Source organism: Elaeis guineensis, chromosome 8 (genome assembly GCF_000442705.2).
Source record: "Elaeis guineensis isolate ETL-2024a chromosome 8, EG11, whole genome shotgun sequence".
Lineage (NCBI taxonomy): Eukaryota > Viridiplantae > Streptophyta > Magnoliopsida > Arecales > Arecaceae > Elaeis > Elaeis guineensis.
The window spans coordinates 3,843,279-3,862,491 of record NC_026000.2 but is presented as its reverse complement, the minus strand read 5'-3'; the positions used below and the strand labels follow the sequence as shown (position 1 = coordinate 3,862,491).

Here is a 19,213-nt window from a genome sequence, read left to right as displayed (position 1 = left end):
CTGATCGATTTATTCCATCAACTCTATGAGTCAAATATTGATCTATCCAGTTTAAGTTATGCCCATCTATGTCTCTTCCCCCAAAAAGAGACGATGATAGCTCCTACCGACTTCCATCCATTAGTCTTATCCACTTTTGTATTAAAATTGTCTCCAAAGTTCTGGCAATTCGTCTTCAACCATTCATGAACTTATTGATCCTACACAAATCGCATATATTAAAGGTAGATCGATTTTGAATAATATCTTTTGTGCAAATGAAATTATCCACCTCTCCAAAAAAGGAAGAACTCAAGGAGTAGTCAAACTTGATTTCTTAAAGGCATTTGATAAAGTAAACTTCGACTATCTCCTTCAATTACTTATCCACAGAGGCTTCCCTCCCAAATGGTGTGGGTGGATCCAAAATATTCTTTATTCTTCTAAAGCTATGATTTGTGCAAATAGATTGGTTAGAGATTGGTTCTTATGTAAAAGTGGACTCAGACAAGGTGATCCTTCTTTCTCCGATTTCTTCTGTCTTGCAAGCGACCCTCATATAAAACTTCTCTCAAATGCCTAAGTTGCTAGTCTCTTTTCAAAATTAGGGGGTTCGGAGATCCCCCATTATGTGGACGATACTCTTATTTTCATTGAAAGGGAAAAATATTTTTTTGCTATTCTCAAAATGCTATTTTATTGCTTCGAGTTATTATCTGGCTTGGCCATTAATTTCTCCAAAAGCCTAATTGCTGTTGTTGGTCCTTTTTCCTATTTTGGTCTTGTATACTCCTCTTGACTAAATTGTAAGGCTTCATCTCTTCCTTTCAAATATTTGGGACTTCCTTTGAAATTAGGAAGACTCTCAAAAATAGATTGGATGCCTCTTATATAGAAACTAGAAACTAAGTTGGCCACTTGGAAAGGAAAACTTCCAAGCTTCGGTGGATGGCTCACTTTGGTTAATTTGGTACATTCCACTATCCCCACTTATTTCCTCTCTCTTTGTAAATTGCCTCGATGGGTTGGCAAACATCTGGATAAAATTTGACATAATTTTTTGTAGTTGGGTTCTGACTCGGCTTCAAACCTTTCTTGTAATGTCGGTTGGAATAAGGTTTGTTTGGCCAAGGAAGGAGGAGGTCTTGGGGTAAAGGATCTATACCTATTTAATCAATCTTTTCTTGCAAAATGGGGATGGAGATGCATATGTCATGATCCTGAAAACTGAAAGAGGGTTCACTCAAAGTTCTATTTCAAAAAATTTAAATTGTCCTCTTGTTGGAAACCAAGTAACTTATGCTCCAGGCTTTGAAAAGATATTGTTACTTCTCTGCCTCCAATCTAGAACAGAAGGAAGTTTCTTATTGAAAATGGAGAAAACACTTCTTTTTGATTAAATCCATGGCTCTGTAATGCTCCTCTCAAATGTTTAGTCCTCGATTTGTACAGAGCTTGCAAATTAAAGCTGTGTAGTGTTGTATCGTGTTATGATCCGGCCTCTTTGTCATGGAGGCTTAGATTTGCCCCTCTCAGCTAAAGGGATTCATCGAAAGAAATTTTTGTTCTATTTGCTGATGGATAAGAATCTATCTACAGTACTTGATACTATTATTTGGATTTCTGAAAATAGTGGTTGCTTTACAACTATTTCTCTTTATAATTTCCTCATTCGGAAAGGGATAACTTGGCCTCTTGTGAAGGTGATATGGAATGCTGGTATCCCTTTTAAAGTCAAAGACTTTTTTTAGCTAGCTTTCCTGAACAAGCTCAACACTAGAGCCATCCTACAAAAGAAATTGGGCAAATTATGTGGCTGTTGTGGTATCTATGATCAGGCACCTAAATCACTTGACCATTTTTTCATCTCTTGTCCTTTTTCTGCCTATATATGGAATCATTGCTATGCTTCTTTTCAAGTTTACTTACCTCCAAATTCTCTAAAATCACTTTTCTCTACCTGGAGGAAAGCTAATTTCTCTCCTTGTAAAAGAGTAGCAATTTTAAGCTTCATTTCGACCCTCTGCTGGTGTATTTGGATTGAGCGCAACGCCAGAATTTTTCTCCACAAATTTGCAGCCCCTGAGGTGGTTGCTAGAAAAACTTTAAATTTGGTTTTGGCTTGATCGATTCTCACTAAAGAAAAAGACCTGCAAGGCTTTTCGATGCTAGTTATCAAGCTTAAAGCTTACTTTTACTCCTAGATATGGCATATTGGTCTTTCCCCTTATCTACTATTGCTTTGGTTCAACATATTGCCCCATTGGGATTAGAGTTTGAAGACAATGATGTTGATTTTTGGATCTATCATCCTCCATGATGACTGCACTACTTATTATGGATTACCTCCTGAGTCTCCTACTACACCATTTTGATGCGGCTCTAAATATTTTAGCTGTGCTAGATTATTCTTCAAGTTCTGCTTCATATGAGATAAGGATGAAGATGTCTTTTGTTCTAAGTCCTTCTTTTGTTCCTTCTTCTGCTCCTATCCTTATTCAGATAATGAGGATATTGTGCAGATAGCTGACACTTGAATGATCTATATCTGCATTTTGGTGGCTGCTGAAATTTCTGAATTCTTGTCTGAGTCTCCTGGCTTTTACCGTCTATATGGCAGCACATTCATGTTTTGGTTTTTAAGTTTGGCTTTCTCATCATAGCACCCAACTCTTGATCTGTGATATTAATGAAAATCGGCTTCAATAATTCTCTTGATACTTCGTTTCTACTCAGATCTTCTGAGTTAATGCTTCTGCTTCACTCTTGTAGACAGTGAGACGATAATGATGACTTTGCAGATTGAGAAGTCTTTATGATTTTCTTTGCAACTCTCATTTTGGGAGGTATTAGGTAGTTGGTTTTGTTTGAATCTCCTGTCTAAATTTTTTTATCCCTGAGATGGTTGGTTTTTTCTCTTTTGTCAGTATTTGCATCTTTTGTACAAGAATGTTGAATCTAAGTCTCTTATAGGTTGCTCAATCCTGTACACAACTTTTTATTTATTTTACATAATTTCGATGACTGATGTAGCTAATGCACATTAGTCTCCTTCTTACTCAAAAAAAAAAAAAAAAAAAAAAAGGTCTGGTGGCACTGCAGAGATTCCTGAAACAGTGGATGCAAATCTTCCTTACTGCTGAAAGTGCAGCATCGCTTGGACAAAGGGCAGACCATGCCATGGCCCTAAACAATGGGTCCACCAAAATGTCAGTAAGCAGATATAAGAAAACTAGGAACCTAAGTTTAAATGAAAATAGGCAAATAAAGGGTCCTAATTACCAATAATATTTCCAATAAAACAGTACAAATAATAATATAGGCAAGTTAGTTGAAAACACTAGGTTGCACTGCCACAGTGGAGCATAATTAGCACTTGTTATTGGCACCACTTCGAGCAACCGTATTGTCTAAAGCATAAAGGTTCGTCTCGAAGGCCACTCTCTATTATACTGCTATTGAGTAGATTATGTTTGTCTAAGGCAAATCAGATAGTCCTAATCCAGACACCTTTTTGTTAAGGTTATCAATGCTGTGGTTCTTATGGTAACTGAAAAAACGACCCTAAATGTGCAATTATATATGTAAAAGATAAGTAGTGCCAGCGAGTCAAGTGCCAACATAAAAGTAAGACAATTGGAAGGAATTCCAAGCAAACTGAAAGCAAACGAGGATGCACCAGCTGCTTAGTTGGGACATGGTTCGGATACCATTTTTAAGGTCAATACAGATTCCATCCTAGAAATTCTATCTAGCAACTAGTACCTTTCTGTGGTGAACAGGGGACAATGCTTGTAGTTTGATGGGCCTATCGAAACCATATCTTAAATTAGCAATTATTGTTGATGAGTATCTGCCAAGATCTTCACTCTTCACAAGTTATCTCCAGATTTATTTTGCAAAATAGTTAGTTTTTCATCCTTCTTTTTCGTTACTCCGAAACCCCGTTACTTTCGGTCTTCCTTTCCAAGTCATGAATTTTTAAACTTCATGGAACCGCCTTCAGGCACTGGTGAAATTGGTCAAGACTTCAGTGATGGATAAATAACAGAAAACTGATTTCTCAGGATTGGTCAGCCACTGAATGAAAGGCAAGTACCCTTCCATCTACTAGTCTACTACTAATCTTTTGTATCCTCTACTTGTTTTAGAGTGAGAAATTTTTTTCTATGAGCAAATCAGGGATGAGTTTCACCGTTGCTCGCTCACAGAAATTTGCATGATAAATGACTGAAAACTCTGACAAGTGTACTATTCAGGTAAGTTCCAATAATTTACTGAGGAAATTATGATAAAGAGGCAGTGGCAGCTCAACCAGTTAAAGCATCACAGTCCTTTTCTCCTCCTAGAGATACCATTAAGAAGCACTTTCTAATCCATCCCTCCCATGTTCAAAAGTGCAGCCTGATTATCACTCTCTTTCAATAGGGGATACCATATGGGTATTCCATAGTTGTTGCTCCCTTGACCGCTAAATTAAATTTCACAAAAGCACCTTGAATGAATTCAGAAAATATTTCCAAGAACTGCTCTTGATCTGAAAGTTACTGCTATTCAGAATTTTTCAGCATGATTGATTGATCGGTCTACTCTCCCAATCTTGTAGCACCCTTCTAGTTCAATAGAAGTGCAGATAGGCGTGCTTAATCTTTTCTGAGGTTTAAACAACATGACCAGGGACTCTCTTAGATGCTGACTATAATTATCGTCTCTTCCTTGAATGGTTTTAGATTTTCGCTTTGGTCTTAGCGATGATCAGAATTCAGACCTGATGGGCAGTATCCTTCATACATCTTTTTGAGATGCACTAATGCTTTTCAGAGTTTAACTCGGTCATCCATTTTTAGTTCTTCTTGCTGTCATTGGCACTCTCAAGGATGTGGGTAGTGCTATTATCCTGTCTTAGACATACAAATCTATACAGGAGCCTCATTTCCAAAGGTAGAAGTCCCACTTCTAAACTTGTACCTTAACACCCTGGTCCTATATAAGAGAAGGGCCATTTGGCTCTGTAAAGTTCAAGTCCAATATGGGGTCCTTGCTCTTGCATTCACATCCAAGATATTCATCGAATCTAGCCTTTGTGAAAAGAGATTTGAAGTTAGTATTCTCAACCAAAGTGTTCAAGCTGAGTGAATTTGTTCCGCATGTTATTATTGTTGAGCTGTTAGTTTTCGACACTCGATTATTTTAGTCCTTGATCACGTCACCTTGTGATCAGAGATCATTCCAGATAAAAACATAAATTGTGCCTATTTAAAGGGAGAGGCCAACCTAGTAAAATATACACCTTCATATTTGGAAGGAAAGCTCTTCTGAAAAGAAAGAGGCAAGATGCTGTTATATCTCTTCTTTTTGTGTTTGTTAACTTATGCACCTGACTGTAAAGAAAGACAGCTTGGCACCCATCCAGTTTAGTTGGGACAGGATATAAAAGTTGCCTTCGCTGAAGTCTCCTTCAGCAACATAATGTTTTGATGTTGTTCTTGTAACTTCTCAAGCATAATGTGAATATCTAATGAACATTCTAACAAGCTGGTGGTGTTGAACTTCTTTAAGATGACTTCAGGGAGCATGAATCACGCAAAATAAAAAAAAAATCATTGGTTTTTTTTTTTTTCCACCTTTTACAAGATGACATGACAATATTCAATTTTGAAATTTTCTTTTACTGATGTCCCCTATTACAATGAAACATCATTCAATTCGATCACAATGTGCTGAACTTGGCATTACAATTTTCGTTTATCTTTTGATGATGCGATTGCTGCACTGGATTTTATACAGAATTATGCATTACTGGGTCTACCAACAAGGATATAGGGGCGTGCATAGTTGATAAAGTTGCTCAATAAATCTGATTGGAACTAAAGATATGCTCCAACAATTTTCCTAGAGGACAGGATATTAAGAATTTTTTTTTTTAAATTTTGTTCATCACATTTATCTATCTGCAAACTTGAAACAAGATTCATATGCTTTCATTTAATCGATCTATCTACACTTGCAATCGTTTCTTTTTGGTATTTTGTTGGACACGGTTGAAGATGCCCACTGAGATACTCGTGGGAACCCCAATCCAATCAATGTACTTGTGGTGGCTGTAAAAATAGAATCTGTTGTCAGTCCCATTCAGCAGTTACCTACTGTAGCTGCTTTAAAAGAGCTTTAATTGGCCACCTTTATTAAACTAGATATTATAAGTTCTTTTTCAACAGTGTGTGTGAATCAAAAGAGGTAACTAGTGATGCTCGTAAGTTGTGTTTGTTGTTCCCAGTCTGTCTCCTCATATATATATATGTTTTTTAAAGTTATGACTTAATGCAAAACAAATCATGCACTATAATTATTTTTATCAACACTAAAACAAGCTTGGAAACCAGGAGACCGTACCATTTTGAGTTGTGGCCACTTGGTGTAGGACACCCCTGAGAGCTCTTCAAGGCAATATATGTAGGCTGGTCGGTGCACTTTCAAGTGGGAGGCCACTGTCGACTTCAGGCAAGGAGAGGCTTTTTGGGGATTGATGAGACTTGGTTGTCAGGATTGTTTTGCTTGTTTTGTTTGAGGTTTTGTCCTTCAAATAGCTCTTGCTGCTGTGGTTCCTTTTGGATGCACAACTTGAGAGGAAGGAGCCGCTTTAAAGATGGGGAGCGGGAAAGTGTTGTACCAGCAATGCTGATCCAGAGGGTTACGGAATGGATGAACCGATATATTCTATGATTTCTTTTTTTAATTAGATATGAACGCAAATTCTATAAAAAAAAAAGGTATTGTTGTTAAAAAATTATAATATGCCCAAGCATCTGATTTCCTATTTTGGGATCAAAACGAGGCTATATCTTATGTTTGCACATGATACCTGTGCATTTTTCCTTTTTCAATGGCGGGTTTTCTATTTTATAATTTTTATTTTAATCCATGCTGCTAGTTATTTAAGTTCTTGTTTTATTTTCCTTTTTTTAAAAAAAAAAAAAAAAAAAAAAAGAGAAAAACTCCCAACGAGGACGCCTTCAATTTTTTTCTCTATCCAATTTATGCCGGGAGTAGTAACCGATCCTTTCAGCTTAAGCCGATGGGGCTCATGAGAGGGCTGAGTTTTGGTGGTGGGGAACCTGGACGGCTTAGATAGTTCGTGGACAAAAAATATGTGGAGCCAAATAGAGGTGTTCTCCTTGTAGAGATGTTGCTGACTTGGACTAAGCCAAGTGGTAGACTGTTCCATTGGAAAATAGAATAATCGAGCTTGAATGGAGCTTCGTAAGGTATGTTTAAGTTTGATTATTTATGTTTACAAGAGAATTTTAATACACCATGATACGTATCTGGAATTGTACAATGGTAACCTGAAAGGCATGTTCACAAATATGCACGAATTCAGAAGCAATTAGTCCTGGAGGTTGGAGGAATGATGAAAATTAATTATGGGATGAACAGCTAATGAGAAATTTTGGCAACGCCACAAAGAAATGTTGTAGGAGGGATCTTTCGACACATCTAAAAACTAAAAGTTTAGCATTATGGAGTGTGTCTTTGGTGGAGTCCAAGTACGGCACTGAGAATTGATATTTTCCAACATAGGTGACCCTAGAGTGATTTGTCTCAGATCCAATAGAAATGGCATGCTCAATTATATTTTTAGTGATGTGATGAAATAATTTTATATTATCCATTATAATCATTCTTAACTTCTTCGCATTTTTATCTTTCATATGCTGTATTATTTTTGCCTGTATTTCTACTATAAATTTTATATTTTTGATTGGTTTAAATTTTTGTACAATGATAAGATTACTTTATTATAATATGAATATCATGGATTTGTATGTATCAGGAGCTTTGTGCGTTTAGCCATCATTTTTAATCTAGATCAGCAAGTATCTTTTTATGACTCTACTTGATTTTACTTTCTACAAAGTATATTTTATTGTTCTACTTACGCTTGAATAGAGAATGAAGGCAGCTTAGAGGGGCCCAATGTATGCCGTTACCGTCCTCTCGACTGATAGGATTATCCTTGAAGACAACTTCAAGACTATGGTTTCTTAGCTAGCCACTGGATCCGAGCATATTGAGGTTTTTTTGCCCTTACTAGTTGATAATCGGGTGCTTATTACCCTGTGCATCTATTACTTTGTTTGACACATTTATAGAGAGGACAATACTATGGCCAATTTTATGGCAGATTTTGTAGTTGGGCATACGAATAAAGCATTATGGGTGTCTTCTAGTGAGCTGTCTGGACGTCTCCATATTTAGATAATACTAATTTATAACCCTATGTGATACGCAGAATATTTTTTTTAATATTTTTTTTTATTTTATTTTATTAATTATATATATTATATTTTTTATTATTTTTTTCTTCCTTCGCCCCCTCGCACTCCTTGCACACCACTGACCGCATCAATGCTGCCCCTACAGTGACTGCACTCATCTTTTCAAAGTCTAACGCATACACCCCTCCGCCACCGCGTACAGGTAGTACGCTGTCGTAAAAATGAGGTACTTCTCCCTTTGTCACTGAAGATCCCTCAGTTGGCTTTCGTAGTCCCATTCACAGGGCTCTAGTCCGAAAGCATCCAGCATCAGCCCCACAAGCGTCGGATCTGTGAATCTAGATCCCGTCGGATTCCTCCTCAGGATCATCTTCTCCGACACGACAATAGAGGCGATGGAGATGGCCTTCTTTAGACCGGCATCCATCTCCCCACTTCCAGCATCGGTGGCATCATGGCGTTGATCGTGGCAAGAGCGGCCCCATCTCTTTCGACACAAGCAGCAGAGGATGGCGAAGATGTAGTCACACTCGCGAACGTTGGCAGCGAAGTCAGAGGACTCGCAGGCGATGGCACTGTGGGACGTCGCGCGAGAGGACGCACTTCGAAGATCTTTTATTTTTTTTAACACACGGCATGCAAATGGATTAGAAACGTGACAAACGGAAGCATCATTGCGATGCCTCCATTTTTATATATATACTAGCTTAGAACTCCGTGTTGGATGTATGTCCTACAAGCCAATCTTGGCTATCGCATATTATAGTTTTAGGATATGATTTTGTACTGAACAGACAGTTGTATTTTCATTCATATTTTATCTGTCCATGAATCGTTCAAGAGATTAACAAAATGATGACACATATTCTCAAAGAGTTGAGAATTTGATGTATGTGTCATTGATGGTTAAATTTCTAAACTTGCTCCTAATCATAGGATCATCATAGGGATGATGATTGATCCAGACAGATCGATGTATAGATCATTTTTTTCAAGTAGATGAATCTCGAATCTACAGTATAGAGATACTGGAGCGAGAGTGCAGGTAGTTGTTAGAGAACAACTAACACTGAGCATGATCAATACGAAAAGTCGCATGGATATCTACTCACTCATTACTGACTTTCTCAATACTGCAATAGTGTGACTGGTTCTTTGATCTGTGGTGCCACAGTTACTCACAGTAAGACTGCTGAAGTTTGACTATACATAAACATGGCCTTAATAAGTCCTTGTAGTGGATGTTGGTGATAGTTAATCCATTGTAAGAGCAGGATACGCATCTAGATAGGATCTATTGATCTTAGCAGAAAGGAGTAATCCTATGTGATTTATGAAACTGAGTTCAGAAGTCCTTGACTAAGGCAATGTGATTGATGAAAAAGAGTTTTCATGAATTTTCACCGTATGAACTCGAGTCAAATAAATCTTACATATGGCTGACAATGGATTTGATGAATTATCCATAATCTCCATCTAGTCAAGACTCACGATAGAGGGACTGTATCACATGTTAATTACACCTAGAGGTTTATTATATTTTTATTCTACTGGATTGTCACTACAAACTGTTAGATGTCACTGATAAATTGTGGAGCTCATAAGCATCATCTTGATGATCGATGATCTTTGATGGATAGAGTTAGAATAGTTTCAATCCATTGAAAAGAGTTTTGATGATATTGTGATAGAGATTACAATATATTTCACTATCAGACAGAATAGAACCTATGGAATCACACATAAAAAAAATTTTGACTGAACAGATGGTGATTTGTGATTATAAATTACAATAGAATTTAATTATTAATTTGATTGATGATTAAATCAATATAAAAGTTGCAATATCTAGCTCACTAAGGGTTAGTAAAATATTTTTGGAGGATTCAATTTACAATTAGATGGCAATAAAGCTCAATATGATTGAGCAATGGAGTTCAAATCAAATTTAATTAAATGAGATTCAATTTAATTTGATTAATTTGATTGGATCAAACCTTGTTGGATAACAGACTTGATTGGATTAAGCCCTATTGATTATGAAATGATCTTATATCTAAGAATCCAATCCCTAACTTGATGGGGTTTAACCAAACTCTTTTTCTAATTGAATGAGGGCTTAACTGGATTTCTAATTAGGCTAGGACCCAATTAGTTATTTGGTTATAACTAATTTCTAAATTGGTTAAGATTGATCCCAGAGTTAGTTAGGGATTTAAACCAAAATTCAAGATTTTTTAGTTTGACTAGGAACTCATCAAAATCTGAACCGCTCATCCCATAAAACTATTCTCCATGCCTTCCTTTTATTCTCCATGCTATTCTTTCTTTGCGTGAACTTCTTCACGTTGAAAATAAAGGCACCCCATCTTCTTTCTTACATGCGAAAAAAGGGGTAGAGGCATCCAAGAGTTGGACGCCCCCTAAAACTCCTCCAAAACCCCACACCACCAAGCCCTTTTGATGCCAAAACAATCGGAGTTTGACTCTTAACCAAAACCCAATTCCATGCTATTTAAGAGGAGGTCTCTTGGGCATGTGTTGTTGGTCTTTTGAGCATGAGATCCCTGCTGCTTTGTTGCTGGTTCGCTACTGGTTTGCAAAAAATCGGATTCATGGCATGAAGAAAAGAGAGGAAGAAGAGTCTTCCTCTTGGGCTGAAAAGAGAAGAATTGTTCCTCCTTCATGGCGTCAGTCTTCCTTCTTTTGTGCTGATTTTTGGAGAGGAAATAGTCCTCTTGAATACGTGAGAAAAGATGAGAGAATGGGTTCTCTCATGCATGGAAGAAAAGGGAAGAAAGAATTTTTCTCTAGATCTCTAGCATAGAGATTTTTATCCTCCTATTCTTCTTCTTCTCTAAGAGTATCTTGAGAGAAAAGAAGAATTTTCAACAACTGTCAAAATACGATCTCTGCAAAGGAGTTAACATCCTGGTTAGATCAAAGGTTTTTAATCAAATCAAGATCTTGTGTGGCTATCCGTAGAGATCGGATGCTTGTGCGGCTTCAGAAGACCTGTTGAAGATATTCGAGATCATCATATTGCTGGTGAAGATCAACTCACGATAAAGATCCAAATTTGAAAAAAAAAATGAAATAGATATGCGATCCAATCACGTATTTATTTTAAATTAAAAATCAGATCATGTTATTTCTTCATATAAACTAGATCCTTTAGTGCCTTTATATGATGAATATATGCTATAAGATTGAAAGTATTTTAATATATTATTCCATTACATTTTGATTTTGAAAAAGTTTTAAAATCTACATGCACGAGCACCTATAAAATCCCAACACCCCTATGATGCACGGCATATAATTATTTCCTCAAATAATATTTTTGTAAATTAAAAATCTAACATAATATAAAAGATATCATAGATGATATCAAATGTTCTAAATAAAAAACATAAATTCAGGCACACATGTCCTTTTGCCTGGTTTAAGGTTTGCAGCACATCCAAGTCCTCTCATCTTCAACACTCTATGGGAGCTAGACAATCCAAAAGGAGCTAAGTATCCTATATTTACTAGGAGCAGTAGATGGATTGATGTACCATTTAGTTTAAATTTTAAAGAACTGAAGTTAGGAAAGAGGTATTCATACTCAGTTAAGCCGTTCACTATTCACCATAAGTAGTTGCAAAATTCATGACAAATTTATAATCAGCTATTACTATACCATGATAAATTCGTTTAAAATCATCAAGAAATATCTTTAATTTATGAATTTCTCAATAATACATATAGACAACAGAAACTAAGGTCATCCATCACCAATTTTTTTTTTATCCGAAAGCCTTCCAACAGAACGTGGACCATAGTTCGATGGCATCATAAAATTCTATAACTTTAAAATGTTCATAGGGCAAACAATGGCCCTCTAGGTTTTATTTTTAACACTAACGACACTATAAAAATATGACTAAAAATAAAATAAAATAAAAAAACTTTCGTATGCATGGTTCTTGGTTAACGAAAAACTGTTGGAAGAATCAAAAAACCATAAAAAATATAATCAAACATGCAAAAAAAAAATCTTGTTTGGGTAGAAAGAAACAAAAGATTGAGAAATTCTGACATACAGATCAGTCAGACTCACCTGATACCCTGATTGCTCCATTGCGTCAGTACATCCCTCAACACGCCATTCCCAAACACGATCAAAAATAGCTGGTTGAGGGATGTCATGCCCCAAATCAGGGATGTACTGGCGCCCCAACACGCTCACATCAAAAATGCTGTATGTCATGCCCCATTCTCTCAACACGCCATACCCTGATACCATAAAATGTCACGCCCCAAATCCAGGACATAATACGATCATGCTACCGAGGGATGGAGCCCACGATAACACGAAGCCAATCCATCATAATCATCTAAAATCCATCAAATAAAAAGATTCAATTCCATTATTCATCAAATAATTGAACCAATATTGGTTCAGAGCATCAAAATCCAAAAGCAAGTACCAACCCGAATCTCAACATTCATAAATAACTATAAATCCATGATTATAAAATAAACTAAACTTCTGCTACTAAATTTTCAAGCTTGCTATGCAGATCTTCAAGCCTGGATTTTTTTTGCTGATCCTAACCTTATTCCTCTGTTCAAACAAAAAGAAAACAAAAGGATTATGAGCTACACTAATCCAGTAAGTAGAACTTGCGCTTCCTTATCGGATCAAGCATAAGTTTTTCATGATAATGCAATATTTAAAAAATAATAGATAATATAAAATAAAGTATTTCATAGAGCATATAACAAAACAAGTAATAAATTCATCATGTATGCATAAATCATGTATATTTCACAATCATGAATCGTAAATCATTTTCATCATGTATTCATATCATGTTTCAAAATATTGCTCACAGATATTCATACTAAGATCATTATTATATCAGTGACAAGGCCATGTTTCTTAATCGATAGAGTTTTTAATTCATGTGCCAACTTTATACCCGCTGGCAGGACCATGTTTCGTGTGGATGCTAGCTCCGGATATCAATCTTCCTGAAAGGATTCATTCATAGTCATCTGAGAGTCTTTTTGAAATCATTATATCTTTTTCTTAAAACATACATATACATAGATGAAAACAATAAAATTTCATGCTTCATAATCATGCAACTTTTTATAAAATACACTCATGCAATCAATGCTCATAATAAAATATGCTTTTTTATATCACATATACTGATCCCTATTTTATGAAAAATATGACTTCATCAATAAGAGATCATATGCATGAAAATCATGAAGATTTAAAAATAAATAAGGAGTGTAAGATTTACTTACCTCATTCATCTTAGATCTTCAGACTTCGTTAAAAAAATCAGCTAATCCTATTTAAAATATCAAATCATCATCAATTTCTATTTTATGAATATAATAAGATTAAATTATAAGAAAAGAGGACTGTTGACCGGATGTGTCGGACCATCCAGATACCAGGGCAATTCAGGATCTCTGATCTGAGGGTCAGATTCAAGTGACTTGATCAAAAAAATTATGAAGCACATATTAGATCCAGATCAATCAATAGAGTTATTAATAATGAATTTGAAAGATACTTGATATGATCAAATGAGGTTGACATACAGCATGGATATCGAAGCAACTTCGGATCATCTTGTTAGGATCAATATGAGCCCCTAAAAGATGAAGGCATGACTCGGTACACGATTCATAGACCTTCTTAGAGAGAGAAAATCGATCATGAGAGAGAAAATAGAGAGAGAAAGTGGAGAGAGAATCTTCGTATCCTTCAAAAGTGGCAATCATGATTGAGATCATCAGAGGTTATATCAGGGTGACTTAATATGGATTAACCATGATCGATGTTATCAATTTCGAATAAGAATCGGATCAGGATTCAATTTACTACACGTATTTTGAAGCAATCTCAGATCATCATATTTTCATCTAAAGTTTATCCTAGGTTCTATAAAGCAATCAGAGAGAAAGAGAATGATCCTAGAGAGACAAAATCCATAAAAAGAGATAAAAGGTCTAGAGAGAGAAAATAGAGAGAGAAACTGGAGAGAGAAGGTAAAGAGAAGAGAGAGAATTTTTTTTCTTTCTTTTCTTTTCCTTTTTTTTTCTTTTCTTTTTCTTTTTTTTTCTTTCATGGGAGCAGAGGACCTGCGCAGTCCTCTTCTTCACAGAACAGGGGAGGTCCTTCCTCCCTCTTGTTCCCGAACTAAGGGCCTCCCCCCCAACCGACCACCACTCCGATCGGTGGAGCAGTCCCCGACGACATCGAGAGATCAAGTCTGGTGACCGACGACGGCAAACAATGACGAAAAAAACCAAAATAACATGGAGAAAACAAGGGATCTTCTTTGGAATTTATTTCCAACAAAGCTAATGGCCGGCGGCGAGGTCTGGGGTTATGAGAAGATGAGCAAGAGAGAGAGAAGGAAGGATTGGGACCTTACCTTGGTTTCGGTGGCATCTCTGGTCTTGATTTTCGGTGGGCACGATGAAGGCAATCAACGACTCCAACGAAGGAAAAGAGGGAGAAAGAAGAGAAAGGAAGCCTGATGTTTTCATGGCTTACTTAAGATAGAGAAGAGGAAATTTATAGATGGGATCTAGGGCTCCTAGAGTCCCAATCCCATTCTAATTCAAAGAGGGAAGACAGACTCTATCACGAGTCCTCTTTCGTTCTCTTTTTTCTTCTTCTTCTTCTTATTATTATTATTTAAATCTGGGTTATTACATGGTTAGTTTTTTTTTTCAGGAGAAGCTAATTGTGCGGGGAGAGAAGTTTTACCGGAATCAGAAACTTGGATTCATAGAATCCCAAAATAATAGGTGACGCCATAGATCACTTTTTAGATGGAACTTTGGTATCTTGATATTTTGGGAATGCATGAGTGAGATTCTTCCCCTCTCTGAACAAAATTCTTCTTGTAAGTAGCAGCTCCTCCCTGAGCTTTCTCTGTGCTTGGGGTTTATCCACGGAAAATTAATCAGGCACTCAAACATGCCCTGTAATTATTGATGGACATGCATGTCTCAAGCTATTTGATCTAAATTCTGTGAATCTGTTAAACCTGATCACCTGAGATTATAATGAGTAGATTCATTGTCCGTTGTTTATGTTTCTTTAAATTTTAAGCTTCGTTTTACAAAAAAAAAATCAAAGATTTTTTTAGTTTTTGGACAAACTATGCTGCTTTTAACTTTCTTTGCATGTTTTTTGGTTAGTTTATCTGTTGTACCAACTCTTTCCACCAACATAGCTTAAAAAATTTTTCCTTGGCTCACGGTTCCTAGTTTCTTCACAACGTTCATGCTTCCATCTGGGCTTTCTTCCCTTATCTGCATTCTTGGTCTATTTTTACTGTTTATGAAGATTGTCATCATCAAAAAATCCTCTTTCATATCTTTACTGTCATTTTGGTAGAACTCGGGGATACTTCTTTGTGAAACTATTATTGATTTCACACCATCACTCATTGTGGTCCCTTTTCCCTCTATGACTGAATTATCCTATTCTGGTAAATTTTCATTTTTTTTCCCGGAAAGATTTTCTTCTCTTTGTATTCCTATGCAGGACCTGTGTATTGGGCCCACTATATTTTTATTGTTTGTCATGCACTCACAAGATGCTATTTTCCCTTTCAGCTGGCCAATTCTACTTGTTTGCAATTCTTTGGTACCCTTTGCAAATCATACTTGGTACCTCTATTGTGACTGCATTTGGGACCCAATTGTCACTACTTGTGAACCTTTGCATATTTTTGGTTTTGGAATTCACAGTCTTCTTCTTTTTTTTTTTTTTGTTTTCAAATTTAAATGTTCAAGTGCTCATTGCTGACTCATTATGCCCGAAGTTTCTTTGCTCATGGTGTCTTCTAGATTGACACACCAAGATGCCGGTGGATTCCTCAATCTTCATTTGTGGATATTACTATCCTTTTATATCTTCTTTTAACTTACTTTCTGCTAGATGTGTCTTACTTGAGAAATTCTTTAATCCACCATTTTTTTCTTTTTTGCTCCTTCCAGCTTCCTTTAATATTCGGTCTATAACTGAAAGCTTGACTCAACCTTTACCTCTATTACAGAGTCCATTATTGCTGCTTGAAGTTGGTGCATTCATAGGTTTGCTTTAGCAAATATGCTTTAAGATCAAACTAGTAGATTTTGTAACCTTTGTTTCTACTGCACTTGCACTCCTGTAATTTGTTATTAATTACATGTACTTCTTGCATGTCATCTTCCTACATAATTCCTTTATCCAAAGCTACCTCATGGCCTGGAAATGCTAATACATGATTACTTATCATCAGCACTTTCTTCGGCAACTGTTGGTGGCTTGTCTCCATTTAAGCATTGTTATCTTTTAGACCTATAGATGCCTTTTGCCGCAGGTGTTTTGCATTTTCAGCAGCCCCCCTTCTTGTCATCCTATCATTTCTTACTCCATATCTCCATTTATGACCAACCATGAGAGAATCATGCCGTATTCATCTTCATCTTTGTCTTCATCTTCATGTGATCCTAGACTCTTGTCACTAACATTTGTGAACCATAATCCTCCTCTATATCACATAACCATATCATTAACTTGAGAAAGAAAAGAGGACGTTCTTGACGAGTCTTTCTTCATTGGCAACTCCATAGTGAGTTCTCTTTTTTTATTTATTTATTTTTTTTTTAATTTTATTTCTTGATTGAATATGTAACACAGGTTATCTAATTGGCTTAACATGGTTCTCATGCACCTCCTAATTTATTCTACATGACTATTCATTTTGTCCTTGCCTTGTGTGCTGTCGATTATGAGTCATTGTAATTGTTACTAGCCATTTATGAACGATCCTTTCTTTATGGGCCCTAATGTGTTTTTTTTACAAGCATGCTAGTTATAGTTGACCTAAATAGGCTCTTTTTTGCTATTATAGAACATTCGTTTTTGTGCTCCAAGGATTTTTTTTTCTGAATTACATTCACGAGCCTTGTTAATTTGTAGAATATTCTTTATTGCCCAATTATCAATATGTGGTGGCTCTTATTACCACCCTAGGTGAGTGAATCATGCATTGGCAGTAGTTGCCCTTCATTTACTAGCTTTCTTGATCATTGCATGCCCTAAAATTGTTTCTTTCAAATGTTCTTCAATGTGCTGGTCCTGAGGTCTTCATCTATGTTCCAGTTTCTGATGTTCACCTCTACAATCAATTCATCCATATATGATCTTCGGTATTCTCTTCTTTATTGTTTTTGGAATCCTTTTTCATTACTAGTCATGAACCTTTCCCTTCCATTATGGGGTTTATTCAATTTTATTTCTGAATCTCTTCATGACGAAAAACTCCTATATTGTTTGGTACCGATGTAGTCACTTCATTGTATGCTTTCCCTAGCTATTAATTTTTTATTTTCTTCACTTATATCATCTTAACTAAGGTGCAATCTTGATTTATGAACTTTACTTGCCATCTATTTCCTTGACCAATCTGTCCCATGCTTCTTGATCCATCTCTTTAATGCATCATTGGACCTTCACAAAGATATCAATTTATTTTGACTTTCGAGATTACTATCAAGTTTTATTTTCTTTTAGCAAGAATTTACACCCATCATGACACAATTGTTTCTCTGGTCTTTATACTTGATATGTTTTGATGATTTATCATCCCCTTCGTTCCTGCATTCCACATCTGGTTGTTAACTTCAGCAGTTATTGTCTTGATTGCTTTGCTATCCATTTAGCTATGAGATCTGCTACTTCTAATTTATGCCTACCAACCTCTTGTGGGGTGATCTTCTTTAGACTTTTAATTTATACTCTCAAGATTCGAACTTTGAGACTCATTTTCCCTGTTGCCATGTTTGCTCTATCATGGAGACTCTATTCTAAGGTTTCTGGAAGTGTCGGCACTTTTTAGACACACACAACAGGGCACAATCGGACACTTGTCCTGCTGATATCAGCCGCTGAGACTCGTTTTTTTTCTTTTTTTTTTTGGTGGGGGGGGGGGGGAGGGGTTGTGGAGGGGAATGTCATGTGGTAGACTCTTTGTTAGTGCCGGATGCTTCAAGGAAATGCCATTATAATTAATAGAAAGCTATCTTGACTCAATTTTTCTTTTTGGAATAAGCATCAACCAGTGGCCTGTGCTTGTCTAGGGACCACAGCTGGTACCACTGCATGTTTGGTGCCTACGGTAGTTCTTTTCCTTTTAAAACTGGCTTCCTTGGTATTCATTTGCCTTCTTTGCCATTTTCAGCAGCTATTGGCGGCTTGTCTGCTTTTACTGCTTCCTGCCATGAGATCCTTGGGATCTGCTCGTGGTGCAGTGTCATTTGTCTATGCCATCCTACAGAGTTGTTGCATTTAATTTTGTTGGCTTGCTTGTTTCATGATAAATCAAGTTCATCAACAAAATGTTGCTGCCAACATATTTTGCTAGGACCCATTGATGCACATTGTTATGGTCACCATTCATTAGCATCTGCTAACCATTATCATTGCCGTAATATTGACTGGACGTTATTTGTGGGAACATATTTCCTGACTTCTTGCCACATTGATGGTCATCAATTCGGTTTGCTCCAGGCTGGGTAGTCTTATTGTGTGTCTGCATGTGTAGCTGGCAACTTGCAGCATGCCATGCATCTACACATATTTTTGTTGGTTCAAAATTTTGACGACTGATTTCAAGTGTGCTGGATCTACATCTCTTTTCTTTTATGGTTTTCTTGGGGAAAGTGCTGGATTAGGGCATGTAGAAGCCAGATAAAACCAGCACTTTGTGGAGCATAGGACCCCCATTGTACCGTTCATTTATAAATTCAAAGAAATACGTCATGCTGGTTTTAGTGCATGTGCACAATTGTTTATCATCTGATTAAGACCTTCCGAATGTTTCATTTCAGTTTGGTTATACTGCTCCAAAAAAAAACTGTAGTTAGGAATTTTAAATCTC

General features: G+C 36.4%; 1 long non-coding RNA gene and 1 pseudogene across 16 annotated transcripts in view; one reads left to right on the top strand and one right to left on the bottom strand.

Moving 5' to 3' along the window:
• Positions 1-19,213, top strand: part of LOC105050726 (uncharacterized) — a 32,298-nt gene that overhangs the window by 11,920 nt on the left and 1,165 nt on the right. For 3 of the 16 annotated variants that reach the window (XR_012143299.1, XR_012143297.1, XR_012143295.1), the window contains exon 5: positions 3,986-4,070. The exons of 5 other annotated variants lie outside the window; for them this stretch is intronic. This is a non-coding gene — a long non-coding RNA (uncharacterized lncRNA). 8 more of the 16 variants (XR_012143294.1, XR_012143293.1, XR_012143303.1 and 5 more) reach the window with 5 other exon arrangements.
• Positions 8,112-18,590, bottom strand: LOC109506183 (uncharacterized; annotated as a pseudogene).